The sequence below is a fragment of the Peromyscus maniculatus genome, chromosome 3, assembly GCF_049852395.1.
Source record: "Peromyscus maniculatus bairdii isolate BWxNUB_F1_BW_parent chromosome 3, HU_Pman_BW_mat_3.1, whole genome shotgun sequence".
NCBI classification, from domain to species: domain Eukaryota; kingdom Metazoa; phylum Chordata; class Mammalia; order Rodentia; family Cricetidae; genus Peromyscus; species Peromyscus maniculatus.
In genome coordinates this window covers 91,018,358-91,036,700 of record NC_134854.1, presented here as the reverse complement: position 1 = coordinate 91,036,700, position 18,343 = coordinate 91,018,358, and positions in this window count along the sequence as shown.

Genomic DNA, 18,343 nt, shown 5'->3' with positions numbered 1-18,343 from the left:
TTCAACTCCTAGCTCCCCAGCTCCCAGCTTCAGTTTCTGCCATGGATTCCCTCAGTGACTGAATGAAACCTGAGAGATGTAAGCTGAAATAAATAATTTTCTCCTCAAGTTGCTTTGGTCATGGTATTCATCATAGTAATAGAAACACTAACTAAGACAATAATATACAAAGAACTCATAAAAACAAAGACCTAGATGACAAACAACCCTGTTAGAAAGTAGAGCATAGAACTGTACAGAAGATTGTCAGAGGAAATGCAAATGGATGTGAGATAATTTAAAAGGATTCACCATCCTTAGCACCATACAAATGCAAATTAAAACTTCTTTGATACTTCATCTTACCCCAGTCAGAACGACTATTTTAGAAAACAAAAGACATGAAATGCTGGCAAGGATGTTGGGCATGGAAAGTAATCATACTCTGTTGGTGGGGTTGCAATTGGTACTGCCATTATGGAAATCCTTGTGGCAATTACTGAAAAACCTAGAATTAGATCTACCACAGGATCCAGCTATGCTACTCCTGGACACATGCCCAAAGGACTCTGCTTCCTATAACAAGGCACATGCTCATCTGGCTTCAGTGTTGCTCAGTTTACAATAGCTAGGGCATGGAAATACCCTAGATGTCAATCAACTCATATATGGATAATGAAAAAGTATCTTTATCTGTCAGGTTCATAATGTACATTATTCTCATTAGTACAGGGAACCATCTTTAAAATACGGTATATGTTAAGCCACAAAATATATAATAAGTGTTAAAAATAGAAATTGTTTTACATAACTTCTGACTCAAACTCCATATTAAACTGCAGTAATTTTCAAATTATGCAAAGATATAGATGTTAAAATGTCCCATTCTTGAAAGATCAACAGGCAATGGAACCTTGAAATTGATATTTAAGTTTTTCTTTAACTGTTGAAGAAAGGAAACAGTAGTGACACTAAAAGATGGAAAGACTCCCCATGCTCATGGGTGTGTAGAAATAATGTTGTGAGAATTACCATGCCATCAAAGGCAATTAGTAGATTCAGTCCAATCGCAATGTCATTCTTCACAGCTAGGGAAAAAGAAACAATCTTAAACATTACAGGGAAACTGAGAAGCAAGAACAATGCTACATTTACTTCCATACATGATCTTAGTTATGGTAGTGAACAATAATGATAGAAACAGCATGATGCTGACAAAAATATACACATGTACATCAATGAAGCAGAATAGAAGATCCAGATTTTAAGTCCACACAAATATACCCACTTTGTTCCTTTTTCTGTTTTACACACATACATACACACTTACACACACACACACATCATCATCATCATCATCATCATCATCATCATCATCTGTAAGGAGGATAGAATAGAAATTTCACCAAATTGTGATGGGAACATTGGATGGAATATACACATATAGAATAATAAAACGAGAATCCTGTCTCACACCTGTATTAAAATCAGCCAGAGATGCAGCAAAGATGGCAAGAAGATTGAAAGATTACTGTAGAGACTCAGAAATTTCCAGAAAGGGAAGTTGGCAAATATTCTACAACATACATACATAGATGAGAATGTTCTAAACAGAAATTCAAGTGAATATATTTGTATGGACTTAAAATCTGGATCTTCTGTTCTGAATTTCCATTGGCGTCTCCAATCTGAACAGTATACTGATACATGGTGGATTTAGCTTTTACTAATACAAAAAAAAAATAGAAGTGGTTTCTGGGATTCAAGCAGCTGGATGGAGGCATGGACCCACTGCCTACCAGAGTCAGCAGACAGTATGGCTCCCAGAGCTGGCAGTGAATTATCTCTACCATGTTGAAAAGCTAACTGGGTGGAGTCAACAGCCAAGGCTTCTGCTTCAGTACTAGCCATTACAGTTTAAAGCAATAGATTCACAATAAGGCAGATTCAGATGGAATAAGAATTTAAATGGTTTACAGGTTGTGTGAAAATGTATGTAGGCTTAGAAGAGAGAAGAAAATGAATATAGACAGTTATAAAAAGAAATAGTTTTAAAAAGTATAGTCTTTAAAGAGACAGTAAAGGTAGTATAAAAATAAGCCAAATAAAGATGGATATTACGCAGAGAATCTAGATGGTGTTGTCTTTGATATTTTTAACTGTGGAAAGACATTTAATTGTAAAAACTGCTGAATTAAATCAATATGTATATTTTAAAGGTATCTCAATTTCAAAATTTATGTCCAAGGATACATTGCTTTTGAAAAGAAGTTCTGCCTTTGTTTCCACAGATAATGAGTACCTTTGAATTGCTTCCAGGCTAATATGGATGAATCAACCAAGACCCTGAAAGGTCTCTAATGACAGCTAAGGCCCAACAACGAAAACAGCTTCAAAGCAACTGGCTGAGACAATGCAGCCTCACAGACCACTCCAGTTGGGTTTGACCATAATTCATATATTTTTTTCAGGATCCCCATAAGATTATCAGTGCCCCTATCAGCAGGAAGTAGTATGAGAAGCTTTGCTCAAATTTCCAAAATACTGTTTATAAATTTTATTTTTATTCAAATCAGGTTGATTATAAATACAATCTCTTTCTGAAGAAAAATGGGGGATATGTTGAAAGAGTAGAATATTGAATCTACTTTTAAAGAGCAACTTGTTTTAATTTGCTATAGATTTTAGTTTATTGATATAAATTTAAAGTTAATTTTCTTATACTATATGTATATTTCTAATTTGTTTAAGGTATTATGTTTCTGCAGTTCATTGAAATTGTAATGGATAATTAAAAATACTGATTAATAATTAGTCTTCTATGATAGTCAAATTTATAGTCATGGAAAGTTTTCTAGGTTTACATAGATATAATTCAATAAGACAGGTAATCTTCAAACACTTCAAAGACCTATGGAATATGGCATTTAAAATGTCTTAAGAACTTTGACTTTCTGGACACTGAGACATGTCTGCTCCAAGCAAGACCAATCTACTTCAGAGAAGATAATTGGTATTGAAGAAACCCATTATGGAGTTTGCTTTCTTTGTGGCAAAAGTGGGCCACTGGGCAAAAACATGCCTTTGTGTAGACTGTTTGATAATATGTTGTAGAAACTGGACCTGCAGGGCCCATAGGAACGTGACCACTGGAATTTCCAAGGTTAGATGCTCCTTAAGGGTCCTGCTTCTCAGAAGAAAGTGCCAGACATTTTATAGGACAGAAGAAGTGACTGAGAGACTCTAGGCCTGTGGGCAGAAAATGGATGAACCAGCATTGCAGAGGAACTTGAGTAATTGTCTAGGCAGGCAGCTGTCTCTGTCACTCTAGATTTTTGGAAGTTGCTTACAATGCACTTCCTGTTTACTTAGGTAACAGTATATCCTTCTGAGGTCTTTGGTGTAGTTGAAGACTAGATAGTTATAATTATAATTTTCTTTAGTTGTGATAAAAGACAAGTTAGATATGAAACTTTAGACTCACAAATATAGGATAGGTAGAATATTTTCTTTAATTTTACAAACTACAAATAGGCTAGATATTGTAACTGTAATTCTTGTTTGTTATATGTAATTTTAGTATGCTAAAGTTAAAACATTCCTTTTTAATTAAACAGGAAAGAGGAAATGCTGTGGGATAATGCTTTTGTACACTGGTTTAAAAAATGCTAATTGGCCAGTAGCCAGGCAGGAAGTATAGGCGGGATAAGCAGACAAGGAGAATTCTGGGAAGAGGAAGGTTGAGTCAGGAGACGCCAGCCTGCTCTCCAAGGAGCAGCATGTAATGGCACACAGGTAAAGCCATGGAAAAAGTGGCAACATATTGATTAAAAAAAATTGGCTGAGTTTAAGTGTAGAAGCTAGCCAGTAGTTAGCCTGAGCTAATGGCGGAGCTGTTTTAATTAATACAAGCCTCTTCTGTATTTACTTGGGTCTGAGTGGCTGCAGATCATGCGGGACACAGGAGAACTTTCAGCTACAGGGATTGAATGAATAAAGGATAAGAAAAAATTGTATGCATTCCCCTCACCTTCTGGAGGGGAGGTATGAATCTGATTGTTGAGTCTGGGTGGTGTGGTGTATAGGAACATGAAAAGGTACATGACAGAAGGCTGGCATCCATACAATAGTTAGGCTGGGGATTGGGTGGAGTTAGGATTGAGCTAGCAACCCACATAGAAACTGAGATATATTCCTTAGAATGAATCACAGAGTTGATTCCTCATTTCAAATTTAAAGCTCAGTGAGGAGCATGGATCAAGGATGATTCTAAATATTTAATGACTTGATAGTTAATACAATTTCAATCCAAATGTGCCTTAGCACACTTAACCCATTCTTAATCATTTGAAGAGAGCACACATGAACACTTAAGGTTCATTTTGTCCTTATCACAAAAAAGGGGATAACTTGAGAGAAAATGGTCATTCAAGACAAACCTTGTATTTAAGATAAGAGGATCAGAGAATATTTAAGCCCAGGAGGGTTGGTGCATTATTGCTCAAGGTTCATGTCTCAGACACATGTAAATAATCAGTGCATCAATTTCAGTTGGAGGGGTAAATATTAAGAAGACTGGAAGTTTCCCTCAGCATTTGGAGCCCATCTACTTAATAACATTTCTTAGAGAAAATCTCTGCAAATGTTCCAAGGAAAGTCATACCTGCTATTAAGAGTTTAGCATAAATGCATTATTTATTAAAAGAATCAATTTGTAGGAGATTATAATATAATTATATCATTTACCACTTCCCTTTCCACCCTCCAAACCATCCCACATACTTCTTGCTTTCTTTCAAGTTCATGGTCACTTTGTAAATTGTTGTAGCATATATATATATGTATATATATATATATATATATATATATATATATATGTGTGTGTGTGTGTGTGTGTGTGTGTGTGTGTGTGTGTGTGTGAATACATGTATAGATATATACCAATATATGTATATATGTAGGTATAATATATACACATGCACATGTGTAAGCATATACATATATATATATGTATAAATATAAGGATATGTATGTAGTGGGTAGCCATTCCAGCTTGAATCTGGAAGTTCCAACCCCCATTGAGGCTTCGGCAACTGTCATGCCTATGAGGTGGGACCAGGGGAGGCGCCTGGAGACCCAAGATCTGGATGGTCGAGCGGTCTCTCTGTTCTGGGGCCCTGAACGGTGGAGGTGGACTGAGCAGAGCTCCAGAGAACACCGCTGGACTGTGATACACCTTCCCCAGACCCTGAGACCTACCTTTCCCTTTTGTAAGTTACCCACTAAATAAATCTTCCTTTTTACTAAGTGGAGTGGCCTTAATAATTTCACCAATATATGTATACATATGTAAGTATTATATTTATGTAATCCTAAATACATAAGTACAATCTGATCAGACTGTATGATGTTGCTTTTGTTTATATAGTTTCAGGGCTGACCATTTACTATTGCATAACCAATAGGCATGTTTTTCTTGAAGAAGATTATTTCTCATGTTCTCAGCATTTCTTAGCTGTATATGTCAGAACCTACAGCTAATACGTTCAACCAATTTGGCTGCCTAAACATAACCTGAAAAAGGAGAACAACAAACAGCACTTTAACATGGACTCACTCATAAGACCTCAGTCCCTGGACAAAGAACTGCAACCAGAAATTTGAGGAAAGTATATACATTGCCAAACTCAATTAGAAGCTTTTTCCAGTAGTGTCCTTCTTCCTTGGACAAGCCAAAATCCCTTTAGACACTTAAATTTATCGAATTAAATTGAGAGCAAGATTGCTTGGAGCCATTTCCCAACAGTGGATGGGTCCTGCAGAGGATGTAAGGAGTCAGCAGGAGAAGGAAGTGAGCCAAGCCAAGGTGGTCAGGAGAATCTTGCAGCCTGACTTACTAGCAGCCAGAGTGTTTCTTTAATTATACAGAATTTAGTTATCAGGGGTACATTCATGATGTTCCAAAACGTAGATCATATCATTTTTGTTTTTGGACATGTGTTTCACTTCCTTTTGCTCATCTTTTAGTCATCATTAATAAACTATCACACAACAGAATTATCATTTCCAATCATTTCCCCTCAAATTTTGACATCATTAATAAACAGAGTTATCATTCTTACTCATTAACCCCATGACCCAATTTTTGAGGATCTAGAGGCATATGATAGCCTGTGCTCAGGCTGGTTGTTTTGGTTGCTTCATAGACACTAAAGCAAAATAAAATCTTCAACCACCCTGGGCATTTTGTCATGTCTCAAGCAATGTATTATTAACTGTTAGTAGTCAGAGTGCCCAGGAAAAATCTCAGGCTAAAGCTGCTGAAGTTATTCAAATTCTGGCATAATATTCAAATTCATACAATCCATGTTCATATTTATATCCTTGTAGAATTTGTCTATATGTCTAATCATGGCATTCTGTTGTTCCTTGGTCATATGACATTATAGTGGCTCTACATGAGCTAACTTCTAAGAAAGGGAGGTCCTGGCATCTCATACTTTTATCATCTTTCCACTCCATAATTTATTTATCAATTATGTCTCTATGTAGGGCAGAGTTGTATGCCAAATAAATGTCTGAGTGTACAGTGTGAAGAAGCTGGTAATCTGAAATCTGGACAATTCCTCTAGCCCACTTAATCTTGTTGACCTTTTCAAATTTACTTTGTTTTGAATGTCTTGTTCCAGTGTAAGTACAGGGACAAATGTTTCAAGAATGTCTCATAGCTTCATGAAGAGACCTCTGGCTTCTTCTTTATGTGTCAGACCCTCAATGCACAAGGAAGACCTTCAAGTAGATAAGGATATGTCCCTCAAAGTGGGGATGGGGGAGATAGTACATTCAGGACTTCCCTAGATAAGCTTAGAAGCAGCATTCCTAGGAGAAAGCGTAAATGATTCATCAGGAATTTTCCATCAGTCCAATATCCTCATATTGTACAAATATTGAGAGTGCCCCAAGTATGTAACAGGTGGAGATGAAAGCCAAAGGTGACATGGCAGCCATCATGTGGCTCAGCTCTGGTGATTCTTTGTCAAGCACTGTGCTGGCTTTATGACTTCTGCCATTCCATGCAGATATGGCTGTGCCAAAAGATCATACAGAAACTGATGTAACCCACAGAAACATCCTCTTTGGAACAATATGCCATGTACTGTTCATTTCCCACAGCTGTTTGTAAATGAAAATATTATTTTATTTACATTTTCTCAAGCACTGTGTTAAAAGCACATTAATCATGATCCACTATATCCCAATTTTACCTGGACATACGTATATTTTTAATAAAATTATGTTATATATATACAAGCTTTTGCTTATATTATATTTCAAAACATTAGGCACTAGAAACTTTGGTAAGTCCATATGACATTTTGTCCCACAGTGTGAAAAGAAATGGGAGGGGGAAAACTGAATAAATTATGGTGATACCATGATCAAATGACTGCTTTTCATCAATGTGATTTCTATATCCCAGTAACAAATCATAAATGCATGTGCTTTAAGATAGTTTTTTAATAAACAAGAAAATTATGTTAAATTTAATTTGATTTTATGTGTTCGGGTGTTTTGTCTACCAGTAAGTGCCTAACATATATGGAGGCCAGAAGAAGGTGGTGGATACTTTAGAACTGAAGTTACAGATATCTGTGATCTACCACATCTGTGGTGGAAATTTAACCAGGTACCCTGGAAGAGCTGCTGTGGATATCACTCTATATAAATAAAACACTGATGGCCAGTGACCAGACAGGAAGTATAGGCAGGACAAGGAGAGAGAAGAATTGAGAAAACAGGAAGAAGGAAGCAGAGACACTGCAGCTACCGCCAGGACAAGCAACATGTAAAGATGCCGGTAAGCCACCAACCACATGACAAGGTATATATTTATAGAAATGGGTTAATTTAAGATATAAAAACAGTTAGCAAGAAGCCTGCCACAGCCATACAGGTTATAAGTAATATAAGCGCCTGAATGATTATTTTATACATGGATTGTGGGACTGTGGGGCTTGGTGGAACCTGGAGAGAAGCCCTCCAGCAATAAATGGTGCCCAAGGGCTCGAGTTTCCACGTTAAACCTGAGAATATTTAATAACCAATTCTAAACAGAGCCAAAGCCAGGTTCCTTCTTCTTGTCTCATACGGGCAAAATGTAGGTTTGAACACTGGTGGGTTCCTGTCTTTTGTGCTTGACTGGCAGTATGGCGGTAATGAGTGTCTGCCAGTGGCACATTATGCTGTGTGGTAGATTTAGTCTTTACTAATATATATATGAGGTTTCTGGGCTACACACTACTTTGATAAAAGCATAGACCTACTATTTCTGAGACTTGATGACTCCCAGAGCTGGAGAAAACAGTACCACCGCCATGTTGAAAAGCTGAAGGGGGCAGGGCCAGCAGCCACAGTGCTGTTTCAGGCTCAGGAGGCTACAGTTTAAAGCAATAGGTTGCCCCCCCCCCACCCCCCGCAAAAGACTGCTGGCAATGGTCGAGACCAGGAACTGACCTACTCTGGTGATGGGAAGGCCAGACACCCTGATAGTTGTGACATAAACCCCATCCAAGGACTGAGGAATCTGGATGCAGACATCCACAGCTGCGCCCCTGGTGGAGCACTGGGAGTCTAATTAGTGAGAAAGAAGAGGGTTTATATGAGCGAGAATTGTTGAAGCCAAGGTTGGATAAAGCACAGGGACAAATAACCAAATGAATGGAAGCACAGGATCTATGAACCAAAGGCTGAGGGGCCCCCAACTGGATCAGGCCCCCTGAATGGGTGAGACAGTCATTTGGCTTGATCTGTTTGGGAGGCAGCTGTGCGTTGGTGCCTGGTCCTGGGCTCGTTGCATGAGTTGGCTGTTTGAATCCTGGGACTTATGCAGGGACACTTGGCTCGGTCTGGGAGGGGGGGACTGGACTTGCCTGGACTGAGTCTAGCAGGTCGACCCCGGTCCTCGGGGGAGACCTTGATCTGGAGGAGGTGGGAATGGGGGGTGGGCTGGGGGGAGGGGGAGGGGGCGAGAGGGAGAGAACAGGGGAATCTGTGGCTATTATGTTGAACTGAATGGTATTGTAAAAAAAAAAAAAAGAACAGGCAAAAAAAATAAAAAAAATAAAGCAATAGGTTCGCAATAAGACTGATTCAGATGAAATAGTTTATAATGCATGTAAAAATGTATGTAGGCTTAAAAGAAAAAAAATATACTTTTATATAAACAAATAATATCTAAAAATAAGTGTTTAAAAAACAGTAAAGGTAATAAGCCATGTAAAGATGGCTATTACACAGAAAATCTGGATTATGTTGTCTTTGATATTCATAACTAAAGAAAAACATTTGATTGTAAAAGCTGTTCAGCTTTGCCAAAATGTAAATTTTAAAGGTACCTTGACTTCAAAATTTGGATATAAGGATATGTTACTTTGGAAAGGAGACTCTGCTTTTGTTTCCACAGAAAGCCAGAGGCTATGGATTTGTTCCAGATTAAAATACATCAGATTTGACCAGCCAAGACCACCTGAAAGATCTCAGATGACACCATGGCCCAGATGATCCAACATCCAGAACAGTTTCAAGGCAACTGGCTCCCACAATACAGCCTCAAGGACTACCCCATAGGCCTAAAATTTTCTTTGCATCCCCATAAGATACAGTGCCCCTTCTCAGCAGGAAGTAGTAAGAGATGCTACACCCAAATTCCCAAATATACCAAGCTGGCTTTAGAGGTGGAATTGGCTCATTCTCCCTCTAAACCCAGATATATTAAAACAAAAATGGTTAAGAGATTCTTCTGTCCCAAATCTGAAGAGCCCTCTGGTGTGGGACAGAGAAAAACCAATATTTTTATTAAAACAGGTTGATTATAAATGTGATCTCTTTCTAAAAAAGAAAAGGGGATATGATATAAATATATAGGATATAAAGATGATAAGATAAAAGGGTAGATTAATGAACCTACTTTTAAAGAACTTGTTTAAAATGTTTTACACTGGTATAGATTTTAGTTTATGTTTAAAATGTTTTACATTGGTATAAATTTTAGTTTATTGATACAAACTTGAAGTTAATTTTGTGATACTGTATATATATATATATATATATATATATATATATATATATATATTTCTATTCTTGTTTGAGGTATTATGTTTATGTAATTCATTTAAAATTTTAATGGATAATTAAGAAATAGATTAATAATAAGTCATCTATGATAATCATATTTGTATCCATGTTAGTTAAGTCTTCTAGGTATACATAGATATATTTCAGATAGATAGGTAATCTTCAAACACTTCATAGACCTAGAGAATATGGCATTTAAATAACTTAGAATAATGTTGACATGAGACAAAATTGCTCCTGGCTGAACCAATTTGATCCGGAGAGAATGTTGGGCTTTTAAGATATTTCCATTTGGAAGTTTGTCTTCTTGGCACAAAATGGCCTACTGGGCAAAGAACTGCCCTTGCCTTGACTGCTGACAGTATGAATACAATGCTGTCCTTCCTGGACAAGCAGGACTACTGAACTCTGCCAAGACAGGGTAAGATGGTCTTTCAGAATTCCTGCTTCTGAAAATTGTCTGTCAGATACTCTAGGCCTGTAGCCAATTTGAATGTACCAACAATGCTGATAAACATTAGGTGACTGTCCAGGCTGCCAGCTGTCTCTGTCTACTCTTGCAAGATTCCCGAAAGTTGCTTGCATCCATCTACCATTTCGCAGGTACCATTATGTTCCTTCTCAGGTATCATTTGATGTGGTTGAAGACTAGATAGTTGTAATTTCCTCAGTTATGATAAAAGATAAGTTAGATATAAAACCTTAAACTCACAAATATAAGATAGATAGGACATCTTCTTTAATATTGTAACTGCAATTCTTGCTCGGTAATTGTTTTGTTATATGTAATTTTACCATGTTAAAGTAAAAACCTTCCTTTAAAAAAAAAGAAGAAAAGGGGAAGTGCTGTGGATATTACTCTATATAAATAAAACACTGATGGCCAGTGACCAGACAAGAAGTATAGGCGGGACAAAGAAAGAGAATTGAGAAAACAGGAAGAAGGAAGGAGAGACACTGCAGCCACCTCCAGGACAAGCAATATGTAAAGACAGCGGTAAGCCATCAGCCACGTGGCAAGGTATATGTTTATAGAAATGGGTTAATGTAAGATATAAAAATAGTTAGCAAGAAGCCTGCCACGGCCATACAGGTTATATGTAATATAAGCATCTGAGTGATTATTTTATATGTGGATTGTGAGGCTGTGGGGCTTCGTGGAACCTGGAGAGAAGCCCTCCAGCAACAAAGAGCAGCCAGTGTTCTTAACTTCTGAGCCATCTCTCTAGCCTAGCCAGGTAGTTTTTTAACAATATTTTTTATTCAATATCCATAGCATTTTACCTGTGGCATTTGGCAATGTTACTGTAGAGTTAGCTAATAGGGGACTTGTTTTCAGAGGTTCACAGAAATTATATAATGTACTTGAAATAAAAGTCAAGTGAAAGCCAGGTGGTGGTGGCACATGCCTTTAATCCCAGCACTCGGGAGGCAGAGGCAGGCAGATTTTTGTGAGTTCGAGGCCAGCCTGGTCTACAGAGTGTGATCCAGGAAAGGTGCAAAGCTACACAGAGAAACCCTATCTCGAAAAACAAAACAAAAGTCAAGTGAATAAATGTTGAAAGTTAAACAAGAGTTAAGTCAGTAGAACTGCACTGGCAAGGCAAAAGGAGAGAGAAGTCTATCATTGTCTATATTGTCACATGTATGTTAGTGTTAAAAAGAAAAGAACTAGGGAAAGGGTTAATAACTGTGTGTAGCTATGAAGTATCAGTTAAAGGTCCGACTGCTTGCTCATTTTCTTAATTCTAGACTCTAGAGAAACCATTGTTGTCATCATATGCAGATGTATTTGTTTGTGATGAGATGAGTGCTCATAATTGCTCAGGAATTTCATGGGCAGCTTCACATCCCCAAATCAGTTTCTTACTCTTAGGGCTGGCATTTTTACATCATGAGTTCATCTTCCTGAAAGGTTAATTGTTTCTAAAGTCCAAAATGACCAGGGTGTTTAAGTGACAATAGAGATTTAAGAAGCATTTGCAGAATCAGGAACAAACTGCGAAAGGATAACAGTTGTCCTAGTTTGAATGTAATTGGCCTGTGTTACATTCCCATTATAATCCATATTCTCATGGAGAGTGGCACTATTAGGAGGTGTCGCTTTTTTGGAGTGTATATGGCATTGTTGGAGGAAGTGTGTCATTGTGCGATAGGCTTTGAGGTGTCATATTCAGGATGCCACCCAGTGTGTCTGTCAGTTGACTTCCTGTTGTCTACAAGATTTAGCATTCTCAGCTCCCCCACCACATCTGCCTGACTACTGCCACAGTCTTCTTCATGATCATAATGGACTGAACCATTGAAAGTGTAAGCGAGCCACCTCTATTAAATGTTTTTTTTTAAATAAGAGTTGTCATGGTCATGGTGTCTCTTCACAGCAATTAAAAACCCTAACTAAGACAACAATAAAATATCCTAGTATTTTCATCAGTCCTAACGTGGAAAAAAAAGGTTAAATAAATTTAAGACTAATCAACCTTGTGCTACTGGATTTAACATATAATCCTGTACTGATTGACATGCTTATATGCAAAATTGAACAGAAGTCTGAAGCAAAAGTAAAGACATCCACATAAAACAAAAGTGCAGATACCAAGCTTGATCTTGTTTACAGTAACACATTTGTGATACCTGAAAGTATAAGTGAAAATTCAATGTGTTTAGCAAAAGCCACCTCTATATCCCCGTCATAACAGCAGGACAAAATATAAATTAAATTTACAAAATGAGATAAACTGTATTTTCAGAAGGATAACTTTTAGAAAATAATGTTTTAAAAGAAGAATACACACTCAAAAAATCCTTTCAGGAAAAGTTGTGTGAGAGCCAGACATGGAAGTGGCCAACTAGAAGTATATTCTGAAAGACAGGGTGCAATGACTACCTCCTGGTACTTGATCTTGGAGCTTCAAGCTCCCTACACACGGAGAACATTAATTTCTGTTATTCATGCCTCTGGGACTTTATGTTGGACCGTGGAGACCAGTGTACCATCTTCACCCTCCTTCACCAGATAAGCACCAGGAGGCCCCTCTTGGACACAGAAACATGTTTGCTCCTTTTTATTCTTTTGTTCTGAATCTGGTGAAGAAGGAGGGGCCATCATGAAAATCCTCATAACTCTTTCCTCTGCCTATACTGAAGCACTAACCTAGGCCTTTGCATATTGCTCCCTAGGGAGGAAACACCCTTCTTAGTCTGGGTTAAAAGCAATCCTTTTGCAGTGACTGATCAGTCCCCTCAGACTGCCTCCTCAAAATGAAGTTTCCTGTTGTGCTGTTGGTGCTGCTGGTGTTCAGGATTCCTGGTAAGAACAGTGAGAAAGGAGGATGGGTGGTGGGGATGAGTTCTGAGTCTCACTGCTGATCACATGGGTTCTGTCCATGTAGGAAATATGGATGTTATCCTCCAGGATGGGGCCTGCAAGGTTTACGTCTGTTAGAGGGAGGACCCAGATGGGAAGGAACCTGTATTATAATGAAAATTATGACACAGATGGCCTGGGATGGTCTAAATTACAGATAGAAGCCCCTTAGGGCTATTAGTTCATTTGTTCTTTTAAAAAGCAAATTTTAGTGTATAAAGCATTTTAGGTAATATAAACATCTAAACTGAAATAAATTTAAAAAAAATCAACTTAGTTTGTCCATGACTTTGTTCTTTTCTGTCTTTATTTCAGCTTCCAGAGGGGATGTTGTTTTGACTCAAACTCCACTCTCCCTGCCTGTCAGTCTTGGAGATAAAGCCTCTCTTTCTTGCAGATCTAGTCAGAGCCTTGTACATAGTAATGGGAATACCTATTTGCACTGGTACCTGCAGAAGCCAGGCCAGTCTCTACAGCTCCTGATATACGAGGTTTCCAACAGATTTTCTGGAGTCCCAGACAGGTTCAGTGGCAGTGGGTCAGGCACAGATTTCACACTCAAGATCAGCAGAGTGGAGCCTGAGGATTTGGGAGTATATTACTGCATGCAAGGTTCACATGTTCCTCCCACGGTGATTCACACCCTAACAAAAACATCTTTGCTTGGGGTGGCCCAGCTGCCAAACCTGTTACTTCTCTTTGATAGAGAAATGCTGGGTAACTCTTCATTATTTGTTGCAGTTGAGGGTCTTGGAGCACGAGTCCCATGACCATTTCTGGTCTCATCAGCTACAATAACAATGATATTGCATTTGTGTCAGGAAAATGATGAACATGTCCCTTCTCATCAACCAGGAATAATGGGGTTAAAGCTGAATGAAAACCTATTTTGATTCTACAGGACTTGTTTGCCTTCCTGACTCAAAATTATCATTAAAGCAGTCAGAAACTGAGACATATTCCTTTATTAAACTGTCTCCTTTACTATATTTCTTAGTCACTGTTCTATTGCTATGAAGAGACACCATGATCTTGGCAACTCTTGTTTTCAAAAAAAAAAAAGCATTTAAACTGTTTGTTCAGAGTTTCAGAGGGTTAGTCCTTTGTTAGGGAGGGAAGAGTGGTGGCATACAGGCAGACATGGTACTGGACAAGTAGCTGTGAATTCTACATACAGCTCTGTAGGTAGCAAGAAGAGCAATCCACTTGGCCTGATTTGGACTTTTAGAAACCTCAAAGCTCAATTTCAGTCATGATTCCTCCCACAAGGCCACATTTTCTAATTATTTCAAATAGTGCCACTCCCTCATGACTAAGCATTCAAATCTATGATCCTATGGGGCCATTCTCATTCAAACCTCCATACGATATAATCATTTTATTTGCCACATTTATGGTTTTCATTTAAATTCCATTTTATTAATGTAAATATTGCATACTCTACTCCATTTTGTTTTCTATTTATTCAAAGTATGTTCACTGAGCTTCAGGCTATGTTTTACTTATGAAACATTTCTTTTCTGACAAATTGTTCTTTTTTCTTCATCCAGATGTTCTTACAATTTGACTGCATGATTTCTTCCAATTATATGCACTGTTATTGATGTGTTAAGAACTTATTTATGCTAGTGTTTTCTGGTTGTTTTAAATATTTTTTCCATGTTGCAAATATTTAAGGTTTAGGGTTTTTATGTGCTGAGAATAAATATTTTTCTCCTTCACTTTTGTGAATTTTAGTGAATTTAACACATACATATTTTTAGGTTAAATTACCTTTCTTTTGTTTGCAGAATGTGGTTACTTTTCCTTCACTTCTTTTCTGGTCATTTTATATTTTGTTTCAAAGGGAACATTTTGATGTTGTTTCTTGCTAGAACTTTGCCTACATTACCCAATTATCTCCTTAGTGCTAGCTTTTTATTAAGAAATTAATTTCAGTTTAATAAGATTCTCATTGCCCTTCATATATATATATATAAATATTTATATATTTTTTTTCATTTCTTAATTTTTTCTATCTGGGATTTTATATTTTGGATATGCATTTTCCATTGAACTAATTTGAGTGCTTTTGATCTTCCAAGACTTGTATGTTCAGACAGAGTTTCATTAAGCATATTTTCTATTTGTTTATCTTTCTCTCTTCTTTCTAGAAAGTCTATATGTATGTATTCATTTAATGGTATACCATATACTGCCCATGCTGTTAATTCTTTTTATATTTTTATTTTTAGGCATTTAGTTCTCTGACAATTTAAAAAGGGAAATAATGATCAATTTTAATATCATCCCCATTATCCTCCTTCCTCTCTCATTGAAACTCTATTCTCTGTACTATATTGGTGAAATTATTAAGGCAACTCCACGTAGTTAAAAGGAAGGTTTATTTTTGTCGGGTAACTCACAAATGAAGGGATAGGTTGCAGGGTCCAGGAGAGGTGTAGCACAGTCTGGTGGTGTTCTCTGGAGAACTCTCCTCTGTCTAGCTTCAGCTTCCTGGGTCTAGGAACCAAGAGAGTCAGCACATCCGGATCTCGGGTCTTCAGGATCCTCTCTTGGCCAGCCTAGTTACCGAAACCTCAGGAGGGTTGGAACTACCAGATCAAAGCTGGAATGGCTACCCACTACAGCACTCCCCACCAACCATAATGCTTTATTTTTGTTTGCTCATATGAATGATTTGGGGATTCTTTACTGTAACAATAAGCTTAACAATGGCTCCAAGGCTAAAGATAATGTGATATCCTTTCCCAGCAACCATTAACTGTTGGTGGTCTGTCAGTCAAGAATGAAGAGTTAGCCATCCCATCTCCAGAGTAGGTCAGTTCCTGCCGTCTTGCGACCATTGCCAGCAGTCTTTTGAGGGGGTATCTTTGTGGATCTCCGTGGGCCTCCCTAGCTCTCTGCTTCCTCCCCTTCTCACCTTCTCATGTGGTCTTCATTTACCATGGTCCCCTATTCCTTGTTCTCCCTCTCTTTTCTTGATCCAGCTAGGATCTCCCACTCTTTCCCTCGACTGTCGCCCTTCATTGTTCCCACTCATGACCAGGCTATTCATGTAGATCTTGTCCATTTCTCCGTGTCTTTTTTTGGGGTCCCATTTTCCAGGTAGCCTCACTGGTGATGTGAGTAGCAGTCTAGTCATCCTTGTTCCACCTCTAGCATCTTCCTATGAGTGAGTACATACCATATTTGTCTTTCTGAGTCTGGGTTACCTCACTCAGGATGATTTTTTCTAGATCCATCGATTTGCCTGCAAACCGTGTGATGTCGTTGTTTTTCTCTGCTGAGTAGTATTCCATTGTGTATATGTGCCACAATTTATTTATCCATTCTTCAGTTGAAGGGCATCTCATAAACCCCATCCAAGGACTGAGGAATCTGAAGGCAGACATCCACGGCTGGGCCCCTGGTGGAGCACTGGGAGTCTAATTAGTGAGTAAGAAGAGGATTTATATGAGCGAGAATTGTTGAAGCCAAGGTTGGATAAAGCACCGGGACAAATAACCAAATGAATGGAAGCACAGGATCTATGAACCAAAGGCTGAGGGGCCCCCAACTGGATCAGGCCACCTGAACGGGTGAGACAGTCAGTTGGCTTGATCTGTTTGGGAGGCAGCTGTGCATTGGTGCCAGGTCCTGGGCTCGTTGCATGAGTTGGCTGTTTGAATCCTGGGACTTATGCAGGGACACTTGGCTCGGTCTGGGAGGGGGGAATGGACCTGCCTGGACTGAGTCTACCAGGTCAACCCCGGTCCTCGGGGGAGACCTTGATCTGGAGGAGGTGGGAATGGGGGGTGGGCTGGGGGGAGGGGTGGGCGAGAGGGGGAGAACAGGGGATTCTGTGGCTATTATGTTGAACTGAATGGTGTTGTAAAATAATAATAATAATAATAATAATAATAATAATAATAATAAAAAAAATATGATGTCTTTTAAAAAAAAAAAAAAAAAGAATGAAGAGTTAGCTGGGTGGCGGCGGCGGCGGCGGTGGCGGTGGCAGCAGCGGCAGCGGCAGCGGCAAATGCCTTTAATCCCAACACTCGGGAGGCAGGGCCAGGCAGATCTCTGTGATTTCTGTGATTTTGAGGCCAGCCTGGACTACCAAGTGAGGTCCAGGAAAGGTGCAAAGCTACACAGAGAGAACCTGTCTTGAAAAACCAAAAAAAAAAAAAAAAAAAAAAAAAGAAGAGTTAGCATCTCCTCCATAAAAGTTGAAATGATGATGCACACAATCTTCTGAAGATCTTACACTGGTAACTATGGCAGTGATTTCATGAGTGTAGTACAATGATCATGTCCAGAATGTACTGTTTCACATCACTCCTTGCTGTCCCTTGGTTCTTATATTCTTTCTACATCCTGTTGTGAGACATTCCTTGAGTCTGGTCTGGATGATATAAATATCTTTTTAAGGATAAGTGTGAGTACTCTACAGCTATCCTTCACAATTTGAAAGGCTGTGAGGTTCTACCATAAGTATCACCCACTTACAAAAAAAGAATTTCTATGGTAAATGCTGACAACATAACAAATGTATAGGTATAAATGTAACTATGTGGAAGCCAACTTGACACAATGACTATACAGAATTATACCAGTTTTAAGTTATCTCATAATGCATATGGCTGTCCCATCTGTGGACACTTGACTAGCTTTGTAATATCAGACAGTTGGTTTTGCCAGAGAGTGGGTCACAGATCTAAGGAGAAAGTTGTAGTTTAGTCCCATGATAAGGATTATTGTATGAGTAAGCATCCTGCCATACAGATTGCCATTATTGTAGGTTATAAATTCCACAGCTGAGCAAACTTGATTGCTATTTTTCTTCACCAGGAGTTTGAAGAACTCCATTCAGAACTA